This window comes from Poecilia formosa, unplaced genomic scaffold (assembly GCF_000485575.1).
Source record: "Poecilia formosa unplaced genomic scaffold, Poecilia_formosa-5.1.2 Scaffold550, whole genome shotgun sequence".
Classification (NCBI taxonomy): Eukaryota; Metazoa; Chordata; class Actinopteri; order Cyprinodontiformes; family Poeciliidae; genus Poecilia; species Poecilia formosa.
Window position 1 is genome coordinate 180,579 of NW_006800489.1, and position 14,077 is coordinate 194,655.

General features: G+C 37.0%; 1 long non-coding RNA gene across 1 annotated transcript; it reads left to right on the forward strand.

Annotated features, from left to right (window-relative positions):
• Window positions 1–13,272: 13,272 nt before the first annotated feature.
• Window positions 13,273–14,077, forward strand: LOC107834208 (uncharacterized). Its single transcript, XR_001659989.1, has 2 exons — window positions 13,273–13,915; window positions 13,999–14,077. It is a non-coding gene; the product is annotated as an uncharacterized LOC107834208 (long non-coding RNA).

Genomic DNA, 14,077 nt, shown 5'->3' on the forward strand with positions numbered 1-14,077 from the left:
TGTCACAAATGGGCTTTTTTATGTACTTTGTGTTTTCAATAATTTCCTTGTTTATGTTCTACAGGTCGTGCCTTATTCTGTTAAGTTCTCTGTATTTGTTGTTCTAAATACGATTGTTCATTTTTGTTCTCTGCTCCTTTTACATTTGATTTTCTTAATTCATTGCCAGACCTTCTCTTAATCTGAAGACCAGCTGAGAGCCTTTTCTGTCATGGTGAGTGTTTTTAAGTTAATATTTATTGAAAAATGAAGAGAAAAGCAAAATACAGGAAGCCAGAGTCAAACAACAATAAACCATAACAAAAAGCCAGCCAGGAGACACGAGGAGAACGCAGTGAACCCTGGAAGAAGTAACGGAAGGAACCAGTGAGGAGTGAATGAGAAAGAGGTGCTTAATTAGGTAAATGATTGCAGGTGTGAGGGGAGAGAGCTAAAGGCAGACTGGGGAGAGAGAGAGAGAGGGAGAAAGTGGCACGGGGGACCAGGGACTAAGAAATTAAACAGTAAAACAAACTAAACATAATTAAACTAACGTTAAAATAACGGGACAAAAGAAATAAGCAAACTAGAATCGCTAACAAAGCACTGAACTAAAGAACAAGACTTGTCTAACCAAAATAAGAAACAAACACACAAAAGAATAATGAAACTAGAATCAAACTACAAAACAACCTAAGATACCAGGATCTCAATATTCTTCAGGTTTTATTGTGGTAATTAATCTTCCTCCCTCAGTTTCCCTGCTGTCTTCCTCTCACAGTTCTTCCACATCTGGCATATCATTTTCCACATTTAGTTTCTCCATTCACTACTACCTCAACTACCTGCTCACCCCTGCATCACTTTTATCATTATTATCTCTATAAAGGCACTCAGACTTCAATTTAAATGCCTTACAGTCCAAGTATGTGTTATTTTGAATAAATCAGAGCTTTTTAAAAATATAAATAGCTATGAAAATGTATGAATGAGTATGAAAATGTACGTAGTTCATTTAATTATTAAATACCCTTATTTTATTTGGCAATTTTAATGAAAAAGTTGCTGATTTTATTTGTGAGTGGAGTGGTTGTAGGTTTGAGTTTGGTTGTGTCGCAAGAGGAGGCAGAGAAAGACAAGCAATCGCTGAGGGAAACATTTTTGCGAGAATGGCTGCTGTGAGTTTTTCATAATTTGTTTGTACATTTCAGCGTGATTTTACATGATGGGCAGAGAAATGAGAGGAAACAGATTGCTTTCAACTTCTTCTTGTCACAAATGAAAATAGGAAAGTGTCCATATATATTTAGAGTCTGATATCTTTCAAATCTACTGCAACTTCGTCAAAGAGCTCACCTGTGTGTGATTTAATCTCAGTATAAATACAGCTACCAGAACCTCCTCCCCTCCACCTTTTCTTAGTCTTAATTTGAAAGTATGGAGCTGCTAAAAAAAAAAAAAGAACTCCCATGACTCTAAGTGGAACCACATGATTTGGTCAGGTGAGGCAAAGTCTGACCTTTTCTACAACAAGCACACAGAAACTTATATGTAAGGCAATGAAAGTCTATATTACAGTTCAGGTTTTCTTATTTGTCACAGCTTTCTGATGCTGTCGGGAATGTTCAATAGAAAAAAAAAAACCTGTATCAAATGATACATTATACAGATTAAGAAGAAATATTATAATGCAAATCCTGAATGAATACCTCACATCAACATAACATAACAGAACCAGAACCAACGCTCATGTTAAGATGGGAAAAACCAACAATAATCACTTTTTTAAACTTTCTTGAATAGAAATGCCTTTAATTTAGCTGAAGCTCACATTTACCCCCTTGAATTAAAATCAGTAGTGTCAGGTGACTCAGATTTCTGGTTTTAGTGTTTGCAGATCCGTCTTTCTTCTAAATATGTCTGTAGCATTAAATGTTTCAGTTTTAAACAGGCAGCCACATCGTTAATCTTTGAGGCAGCTCTTGTCCTCTTCTGCCATCATATTTCAGTTAAATTTCTTTAAAACCATAAAAAAATATTACTAAAATTACTTTTTTTTTAAAAAAAAAAACCCTCATAAACTAGAAGATTCATCCTCAGAGCTTCAAAGCCTGATTTCAGCGTTTCAGGGTTACACACCACCGCTGGTGATCATGCTCCAAAATGAGTAATTAGAGTAATTAGGAAGAACGTCCAAGGCAGAGAACGCAGCGGCACACTAAAGTTTGAATATAAAAAAGAAAATGAATTATTTTTTGAACCGCAAGCCATCAATTACAGTATGACCTCATCCCCTCTCAGTTATTTTACACCCCAAGGCCTTTTCCATTTGTATGCACAATGTGTGTTCAGGGTGAATAATGATAAACCAATTCTCTTTTGTTATCTGACGTTAGTTTTGTGCTCTCGCGCTCATATTATTGTTGATGGTTATTCTATTTTTTCTCCATACTGTCTCTCTCAATCATTGGCCTTTTGTTTGCTTCTCTGCTTTGTTGCCATACATGAAGCTGTGAGAAAAGGTTTCATTTCTAATTTTTATGCTTGCCTTCGGGAGTTGCCACGCTAAAGTTCAAGACTGAATTAAAGCAGCAAGGTAAGACAGATAAGCAAAATGTATCATCATGGTAAGAAATTCGATTATGGAGATTTTTTTTGTCTTGAAGAAAATGCGAATCTAATTCTGAAATGGAGAGTACCACTGCAATGCCAAATCTAATATAAAACAACAGATAAACGTCATGATCCGTGAGTGTTTGGGCTTCATTTAGGGTTGCTCTTTTTCATGTTTTATATTATATAGTCAGCTGTAATTTTCACATCTCTAATTTAAAAGCTAAAAGTAATGACAGCTGTCCAATTTCTTTCTTGAAATTCTGATAAAAGTTACATTTTCATACATTCTGTTATTGAGTTAAATTAAAGCAGTGTTGCAGGAAACAGAAAATACGACCCCCAACATATTTTATGCCTTTTTATAGTTTCACAGGGTTAGAAATGTCACCATGCTCTGTCTCCGATATCTGACTTTTTATTTTTGAGCTTCCTGCCTTTGTGAGGCAGATGTTTACTCAGAACCTGCAGCCATCAAGCATTTTTGCCTTCCAGTAAACTGCTTCACCCATCATTGTTACATTTAGATAATTTTAGAATTTGCTAAAGTCTAAATCATTTAGATTTAGTCTAAATCGTAGAACTGAAAGTTTTTTACTTTATCAGTTCATACCTACAGCTATAAATTTCCTCGTCTTTCCTTGTTCAGGACGGATAATAGCTTGGTTTCCCAATCTAAAATCCGCCCTCATTGTCTAAATTGAGACCACGCTGACTGCTGTCCACTGATAGGACACTCACAATGGTCTTTGGGAAATGTATTTTAGGATTCGGAGTTTGTGCTTAGTTCTGCTTTCTTGGTTTACTTTCCGTAATGTCTTAATTTTTAAATTGACCCTTGTTTCTTTGTTGACGTTACTTCCCGTTTCATTGTCACCTCACCGCTTTTCAGTTTCTAATCAGCTTAATTTGATGTTTGCACTGTGATGTTTATCTTCTTTGGTTTGTACAGTTTCTGTTTTTTCATTGCGTCTGGGCTTCACAACTTTGCTCTGTTACCTCAGGCTGTCAAAGTTTACACATCTTTCTGGCTGTGTTTATGTCTGCTTGTATTCTCATAACAAAACTCAAAGTGCCCAGGCACATCAGCTACAGTGCCATGCAAAGGTATTGATACAACTTGAGTTTCCTACATTTTGTCAAACTTTAATGTTCTCTATTGGGATTTTATATGATTGTCCAACTCAAGGAAAGCATGTTTGTGCATGAATATTAAATACGCTTGCACATTTCTTTGAATATGCATCTGTTATTTATTTTTAGACAAAGTTATTCCGTGGTATATTTGATTTTTATGAGACAATTGCTATTTACTTGTTCCTTGGTGTATTTTTACGTCTGTCTTTGCTTTCATTTCCCTGTCGCTGAGCTGCTGATACAATTGAATTTACCTACAGAGAGACAATAAAGGATTCCATTTCTCATCAAAACATTTTCATATTCATTTTCAAGCAGTCGTTCATTTATCTAGTATTAGTTGTAGAGCATTTATAAGGCATTATATCCAGTTTTTTCTGCTGTTTTTCTTTGGAAGACCCCCTGCCTTTGTTCTCCTAAATCTATAAAATGTGAATAGATTAATTTAAAATGCAAGGCAGAATTCATAAAAAAACGATGATAGCAAACACAACTATGATAAAACAGAAAGTACACTTTTATTTAAATCTATGGTTTTTGCACCAGGACATAATAATTACTCCATTAAAGTCAACGTTTGTGTAGTTTAATGATTTTGCAGCAACCAGTTCAAGGAAACCACACAACGGCCTTGGTGCTATGGTGAAGCTTAAACAGAGCTGTGCAAAATGAATGCCTGCAAACCTCAATGAATTTCAGCAATTTAAGCAATATTGAAAAGAACATAAAGCCAAAAGTCCTCAAGACAAGAGATTAACAGTCTTAGTGGATAGTAGTGGAAAGCACTACTAAGTTATTACTGTTAAAATTTTGATCAAACTTGCTTGATCATAACTTGACTTAGTTTCTCACTCGCAGATTTTGCATATTGACTTCATTTTTTCATAATAATTAAACTGAATTTAGCTTGTTTGGGGTCTATTTGGGCATTTTAGGTTAAACATAGAACCTAAGTAATGTCAGACTCTTGCTGTTACATAAATAAGCTATTGAAAAAGGGTGCACAGTTTGACCAGTTTTATTTTGTTTGTTTGTGTCATTCAGTTAGGAAACATCCCCTTAGAGACGTATAGCAGAGAAGAGAGTCTCAGCTCGTAGTTGCTCCACAGCTTTCTCCTTGAACTTTACACAGCGCTAAACGCCGGAGAACTTGGCCCGTCTTTGAGAACGTCTTGCCTGCAACTTTCCTGTCATCAACCTCTGTTTCCACACCTTGTGCACCCACAAAAATGTGTTGCACTAAGATGAGCTCTCTCACACACCGTCTACCTCTGCACGCTAAATTTATTTTTATCTCAATTTTGCTCTTTTGTAAATAAAGTACATATTTGACCTGATTCGATGTGTGGAAAAGAGAAATATTTCTGTACAGGAGACCTTATCAAATGCTCAGTGAGATGTTCCAAGTTTGGAAAATTGGTTTCTAACCTCATCCTGATTTAAACTTTTCCACTTGTCTGCTGTGAAACTTTGCTAAGATAAAAACCACACACATGATTCTTGTCAGTTACGTCCACCATTCTGAAGACGGATTTTATTGAAGCACACCAGAATAGAGGGGCTGGATTCAAATGTATGACAATGTTTTCAGTGTGTTGGGTTTTTTGAACACCATGTTGTCAGTGTAATATTTTCATCCATTTGAGTCTAAAACATGAAATCATGATGAGGTGCATTGAAGATTGTTATGTGACAAAATAGGCACCATATATAGCATAACTGTTATTTAATGTCTGTTTATTAGACTAAAAACCAATTTTCTGTATAGATTATAAACGTTATCATAGGTTTGTGACTTTTTTCGGTTTGCTGCATGATTTCTTTATTTACCTTTTGTTCTCCTGATAGTCTCTTCAGCCTGCTGCGTTTCTTCTAACCGTTCCTTATCACGGTTATAAGAAACAGATATGTTCCTTTTAACACATGAGAGAAGACATGCACACCTCAATAGATGTCATACCACTTTCTGCCTCTCATTTCTTACTTTTCTGTCTGAACTTCCTGTCTTTGTGATACCTTTTTGCCTGTGTGTGAATAAGGTTTGCTTGAGACCTTCAGTCATCAAACATTTCTTCCACGTCAAACATCACTTTCACCACTAGTCATTTGCAAACCTGGTGCATAACGATTGCTGATAAGCTTCACCTGACAATAGAGTGTCATTCCCGAACGTTGTGCTGTACAGAAAACTCAGTATTTCCAGGTTTTGCTAGACTGAAAATAAATATTGTGTTTATTGTTCCTACAGAGTTGATTATGATTTACTAAGTGAGCCCAGTCTTTTTGACTCTGGCTTATGCACAAACATGCAGAACAAGAATTTCAATCAAGCAGGAAGCTAACAATGTATCAGTCCCACATCTTTCAGGGACAATTGAATTTAACGTGCTGTACGACGCCACTGTGATAAGAGAGGTAGTTTTATCCTTATTCATTCTCATAAGCACATAAATAGGTTTTGTACTGAATAAGGAACAACAGGAAAGCTATTTAGTTCAGGAAGCAGGCTGTTATTGAAATACACAAGCTAATTTTCTATCATCCAACATTTTTATAGAACACAAGAGCATTTTTGATGAGCGGTGGTTTGTTTCTTTCATAGCCGTTTTTAAGATCTCAAAATCGCTCACATATAAACTCTCATTATAAATAAGCAGGAAGACAACTTTTAGTTGTGGTTTAGAGAAATGTGTTACAGACAACATCAGCTTCTCTTGGTATTTTTGGCACCTTACAAATGGTTTTGAACGTCTTGTACTTTTCCATGTTTTGTCATATAAAAAAAAAAAATTGCAATTTGACACAGAATGGACCAAAAGAGCACAGTTGTCAGATGTGCAAACCTGGTGGAGATATTATCCAACTCATTTGTAGCTGTAAATGTGTTTCCACAAAATAAACTGAGGATGGCTGAATACATAAGCTCAATATGTTTTTCAGAGTTTTATTAGCAAAAATATCTGAAAATCATCCTTCTCCTTCTCCAATACACTAAATCTCACCCCAAAACACAAAATATTGTTTTTATGATGTGGTAAGATGTGAGAAAGTTCAACGAATTAGATTTTGCAACACACTGTAAACAGTAGAAATATAAAATGTTCAAAAGTCAGATTTTCATGGAGACCCCAGTAAATTATTTCAAAATGTTCCTACTTTTAATGTGAAGTTTATCTTCTACAGTGTGACTGAAAACTTTGGTTGCAAAGTGTGGACACAGACGATTACAGTACTTTGAAACACTTTTTGAATACATTTCCACATTTACTCTCTGTCAGCGTTCCAGAAATAAATGGAAAATAATTTTTTAGAACATTTAAATACTGCATCTATACTGTGAAAGCTAATTATAAGATGATTCTGAAGACTAAAATATGCATGAAAATTTGGAAATTAATAGCTGTGATAAAAATAATCAGCCTACTGAGGACTCAGGAAGAAAAGTAGCAAGTACACCTTGGCCTAAAAATATGTTGTGGTTAATTTGTGCTTCTTTAGGTTTATTTTAGTCTCCGTGTCTTTGCTCTTTGCATGAGCATGCGTTGGTTTTTTCCGGGCCTGTAACCTTTCTCTCACAAACTTCAACCTTGGTAGCACATAACTAATACAAGGCCTCAGCAAACCACAGTCAACAATATGTTCTGATCGGGTTGGACACTCGGATCAGCCTCTCTTTGTGGGCTTTACATTGTTAACATGTTTTTTTTCAGACCAAATTAGCTGCATGATGGATGATTTTCTGGATGACATGGTCGTGAAAATAGCAACACGATAATTAATGCAACAGCATCTGTGTTTCCAGCCTACAGAAACTGGCTTTTTTTTTTTTTTTGTCCCAGTTACCGCAACCTTTCATGACAAATAAGGATTAAACGTGCAAACACGGTTTTCGTCTTTGCAAAACGAAGGATGATTAAAGTTTCCTTGTAGTTTCTGCCAGCAAACATATACATACAGTCTCACACCAATGCAAAACTGGCACAGAAACAAAACACCGCAATCAAGACGTGTTCAGCCCATTGCTCCTTTTGCTGATTTAAATTCATGCACAGAGGACACGTGTATGTGGGAGCAGACGGTGCAGTGTTCACCACACACAACAGAGGTAGAGTAGCTGCTCTGATGTCTCTCTGTGTTCTGCCAGGGGCTTTCTAACAGGCATCTCAAATATTCACAAACATCCATCAATGCCTGTGAGGGTCAGAGACGAGATGCAGCCACCAAGACTCGCCCATCCACACACATTCGTGCAATCAGTGGCTGCTGTGCTCCCTGAGATTTCTGTTATCAATGGGTTTAAAAAATAAAAATAATTTATATATATATATATATATATATATATATATATATATATATACACACATATATATATATATATATACACATATAGAATCTGAGATCTACGGAGTAATTCAGAGAGAAGTTGTGTTTGTGTCTGGATTGTGGTTGCAAAGAGGCCCCCATAATGTTAGGCCAATAACGAGGAGTTTGGAGTAATACTCCTAGTTATATAAGTTCGTGGAGTGTGCATTCAGGTGATGGAAACATAGTTGTTGTGTTTGCAGCAAAGCGTGAAAATCTGTGTGGTTGAACGTTGAGGCTTGAGGCTTCCTCTGGTAGGTTCATGTGTGTAAGAGAGCCCTGCAGTAGCAGATAATAGGATCAAGGCTCCTCGTTCAAAGTGTAACATGTATAATGTCTCTCTCTGCCTGCTGGATATGATAAGTGCAAAAAATTCAAAGACAGAGGAGGAGAGATAATAGATGCAATCGAATCAGCTAAGCACTGCTACTCATTGGTTGGCTTTCTTTTTTTTCTATCATAATGACAACAAACAGGATTATTCACGTTTTTGAGTAAGAACCATCGCTCTCTGTTCAGTGATCTTGTCTGGGCTTGTGCACCTCCTGAATGCTCTCAACCAGGATCCCAGTCATGGAAATCCATCTGAAAACAGTTCTAATTGACAGAATAGACATAAATAAGTGTGGGAGGAGAAGTCAGTGCAAACTCACACGTGTATTACATCAGACATTTGCAGAGAGACGGGTCTTCTTAGTCAACACTCACACTCAAGGGCACACTTTGAAACAAGTTTTCTGTTTGTCAGAGACAAGCAACCCACTGATGCTTACCACCACCCTTTTAAATAGAGCGACACTGGTTATCAAGATCGTACTCACAACTTAGAAAAATAATTTAAGCATTACATTTTCCATTGAATTATTAATGGCACTCATGAAGAAGAGAATGTCACAACAGGAAAAGTCCTAGTAATAGTTAGTAAGAGATTTATTGAGGCCATGACTAATAGTCTGTTAGTTATTCATGAAGAGAGGCAAGAAGAAAGCAATTTTTGAAAGAAAGCCGCATTTGCAGTTTGCTATAAGTAATGTAGGGGACACTGCAGATATATGGAAGTAGGAGATTGGATCAGAAGGCACTAAAATGTAATGTTCTGACCTACAAGTATATGTGTATATGTTGTTTGTTATTGTGGTTTCTTGCATTTTTTTTCTCTCTCTCTCTGCAGGTCTAGAGGCAGACTTCTAGCAAAGAGACTTGTGCCCTCTCTATGCTTCTTTCTCTCCTCTACTCCTTTTTCCTTTCCCTTTAAGCATTTTCTCCACCTTTCTTCTCCCTCTTTCTCTCCTTTTTTCATCCCTGTGTACATTATATTTGAAATAAACCCACCTGTGTAAGCCTTTGATGAAAAAGTAAGACATGTGGTTAAATCGCGGTTACTGTTTTATTAAACCACCCTTGGTCACATATCACCTCAACCCGTTCCTCTTCACAGGTCATTTTTCACATAGAAATCTCATTGCGGTAACTTATCACAATTTTCTCTGTTAATAATGCTACAACAAAGATTTCTAATGGAAACCTCATGATGTGTGTTGCAAACGGTTAATGGGTGACTTTTGACTCAAGCCCCTGCAACACACGTGAGTTTCCTTTTCCTGTTCTTTGACATTTTCTGTGGGCTTTTTGTGAGACAATGTGTCTGTGTGGGCTTTGAGTAAATGAGAAATATACTGAATAGAAGCCACTTCTTCTATAAAGGACAGACGCTGTTTCTAGTATCTGTCCTTTTTTAACCCATATCATAGCACTAGAGCTTCATTAGAGCTTTACTAGAGCATTATTGTGCACAAAGACATACAGGTGATTGAAGCTGACCTTTAGATTTTATCTTCTGGCTTCTTAAACATCATCTTCTTCGTGATTACACATTTTTAGGAAGCTTACACAAAGAACAGATACTAGTGTTTAGCTCATTGTCAGGTGCAGTGTAATAAAACCTCACACACATCAATACATTCTTGAAACTATTTCATATTTCTTATCTGTTCTTGAATTTCCTAAGCTTGGCGAAACTGTTGTTTCTGATGTCTTTCAACCTACTACTTTATCTGTAGTACATTACAGGTACTACTTCAGTAATGTTTTTTTAATTATTCGTAATGTCTTACGGTAATTAGGCCTGAGTGTGGCATCCGAAACTGAAAACAAAATATATATATAGTTGCAACACTTGTTAAAGGTGCAGTAGGTAAATTATAAAAATATTTACATATTTGTTGAAACTTTCACAACATATAACATGAAAGAGATCTGTTAAAAAACAGTCTCTGCCTCCTCCCTGTGATCCTGCTGCCATGTGCAATACACTGCTTGGTCAGAAATGACCAATCAGAGCCAGTATCAGGATCTTAGCACTGTCAAACACGCTAGTGTAAGCGCTGCTTAAGATTGCTGGTTTGCTGCAGCTGTGTTGATGGTGCAGACACAACTTAGCATTACAGGAAAACTGTCTTTGGTGGCCATGTTTTTACCAGCCTGCACCTTCACAGTAAACTCCACTTTGAGGAAGGAGACGAAGGGAAACCGAGAACAAGGGCCAGGGTGTGAGCAGCGTGTATATGAGCATAATTGACAGTGCTAAGTGTCATGATCTGTGTTTCTGTGTGTTTAGTTTTGAGTTTTTCTGTGTGATTCTGTTTCCATGTGAGTCTCTGTCCTGTCCTCCCCATTGATTGTCTCCCAGGTGTGTCTCATTCCCTTGATTATCCCTTGTGTATTTAGTCTCACCTGTTGTCTGTGTTCTTCGTTGGGTCCTTGTGGTATGTCTAACGTCAAACGTAGACATACCACGTTTGTGGTATGTCTACGATACCACAAAAGTGGTAACATAGACCACGTTTGTGGTCTACATACGTAAGACACTGTCTTACGTATGTCTTAGTTCGTCTTATGCTTTCCAGTAGAACTGTACAGTCCTGGTTTGCTAAGCTCAAGTTTCACATTGTCAGTTGCTACCGGTTGTTAACTGTGAGCTAATTGTTCCTGCTGTGCTGCCTGACTTGGACCGTGTTGAGCTACTTCATCATTAAATCATCTTTTCACCATTCCTGGGTCTCGGCGTCTCTCCTCCTCACCTAACCACCACACATCATGACACTAAGACCCTCCTCCTTTGTGCAGATGGCAGCAGGACCACAGAGAGAAGGCTTTTTTTTTTCCACAGATTACGTGTTTCATTCAATACTGTCATAACAAATGTAAAAGAAAAAAAAACATCCTTTTTTTTTAAATAAAAGTTACCCAAAACCTTTAAGGATTTAATGTTATCACATATGAACATGTTGGTTTGGATAATGTTTTTCACTGCATTTTTGTATTTGATTGGATTATCTGTGTTTGATGTAAATATTTTTTGTACAGAGAAACTCGCTCTTGGCTCATAGGCAACCAGTTTCTCCATGTGGAATGCTTGAAATACACATTACCCAGGGGCATACCAGTCATCTGTCAAAAAGCAAAACAACTTACTCATACCAAAATGATTAACCAAATCCCTGATTCATCCCCAAAACACCAGGTGCAAATTTACCCCGATGGGCCCCAGACTGGTCATGAGTCCATGCAGGATGAAAACCTGTGGGAAACCATTCTGTCAGCTTCCGCTGGATTTACATGATGATGTTCTGAAAAGTATTTTGTCCATCAGTGCTTTTAAATTTTCATCATTAAGTCTTGTCAAACCAATTTAAAAGTAACAGAATATGTGAAAATATAATCCAGAAGACCAGTCGTCGGTGCAGTCAGTCCATCTGTTCAGTCAACAGATCGAAAGAGAAAAACAATTTGAAAATGTTTCCATCTGCGTGTTTGTTTGTCCCTCAGGCCTCTTCTACAGTTTGCCAGCGAACGTTAAATGATTCAGTGATGAAACTATTGTGGTCAGATGATCGACCTCTTCGGCATGACCTCAGCCTGTCGTGTTCAGAGAAAGCTGAAAAGTTGCATGCAAGCTAAGATTAAACATTATGACGTGGAACAGTTTCAGCTCTTAGAAGATAGGACATACTTGGTCCTTATTGAAACATCTTAGAGAATAATTCAAAACATGCTGTCAAGGCAATAGACTGGCTGAAGAAAACTAAAGGTCCTGAAGGAGCCTAGCATTTTTGTAGATATCAATCCTACAGAAAATTTATGGATGCAGTTAAAACTTTGACTTACTCAGTGACTGTCAAGAAGCGAAAAGGATTTAAAGTTAAAGGAGTGGGGCTAAATCTATCCTGGTTAGCAACTACAGATAGTTTCTTATTCTTACTGCTTGTGCTTTCCAATAAAGAGTTATCCACCTAATGTCTCTTAGGTAAGGGATCAAATGATTATTTAACTTGGCGCCAGCACTGTTTGTTTATATCTTTGTATGTCAGCCATTTATCAGATCATCAAGGAGTGAAATGAATAGTTCTCCCTGTGTATAATGGATTCTATACAACTGGTAACTAAAACCAGAAGAGAACAAAATGTGACCAAACGCTCATTATGAGCACAACTTGTGCGGTCCGTTACTTAACAAAGCTGCCCTTTTTCTAGCAAGCAACGTCTAAAGGGGATCTAACAAAATTGGGCAGATAACTGTGTAACATCTAAATTTACACAAATTTACCAGCCTCAATTATTATTATTATTTTTTTAAAGAAATCCTTGCAAGCCTTTACATAAAATCTACCAAAACAGAGAACGCTCCATCATAAAATGCAGCTTTGCCATCAAGCATGCTGATCTTTGAGTGAATCAAATGATATTTTTCCCTTCCTTCTCTCTTATTTAGTTGCTTGATGCATAAGATTATTTTGTGGTTTTTTTTTGCTGTGTGAAAAGTCACACTTGTCGAGGCTCGAAGAACTTTCACACTACTCTACACTATATGCACACGGAGTGCTTTACATTCTCTCTAGTAAGCATTTTAGGAACAAAATGAAGACACAAAGTCTTACACCACACTTGGACAAGCCATGTAAACGACTTTACAATATAAACCACCTTTCACATAACTTACACCAGCAAAACTATGCAGAAATGCATACCCCACATGTCATGGTTTACACTCTTGTAACTTCACGTTGCTTCACCAGGTACCACAGTTTGCCATTTCTCACAGGAAGTCTAACCATAATTTGTGTGACAGAAAGGCATCAGAGAAGAAATTCAGATTTGATAAAGAAACTTCCTAATTTAGGTATTACGAACTGAAACAGATGTAATTTTTAAAGCCTCACCTGTGGGATGCAAAATGGAACAGAAGTGCAGGTTTTCAAAATTATCTAAAAGAAGAAGCCAAGTTGGACAAAAAAACAAACACTGCTAATCATTTGAATCAGGCTCTTAAAATCTATATCATCACCTGGTCATAGTGGTTGGAACGTGGTGTAATAAAATTCAAATTAAACCAGCCCACTCTGATGTCTCCCACATCTTTTTGAGCCTAGACTCTGGCTATGTGGTTGCTCTGGATATGAATTTTATTTTTATGCCTAAAGATAATCTTTCTGAACAATTAACTCCAATTTTGTTTAGCAGAAAAAAAACAAACAACAAAATCTAAATGATTTAGTTCTGTTTTTAGTTTTTTTTAAAGAACTGTGCACATGATTCGAACATGACTTTACCTCAACCCTGACAAGGTTATTCGTGCAGCTTTGACTTAAGCTCAGCCAAACAGCAACTAACCACTTCCTTTTCTCAGCACCTCCTCTGCAACAACATTTAAGGCAGACAGTAATGTTCCAGCTAGTCTCTCGCTGACTGATGGTCATCATGTTCAGCCTGAAGCAAGCTGCTCTCCTCTTTGTTCAGCTGTTACAGACAAACTACGTATTTGCAGGTATAGAGACAATTTCTATTTGTTATGCAAGATTATTAATTTAGGATGTCCTGTTAATTTATTTATTTTCCCTTCAATGTCAGGGATCGCTACAGCAGATCACTACGATGTGTTGGTGTCCAGACGAGACTCAGTCCTGCTCACTTGCTATATATCTAATGA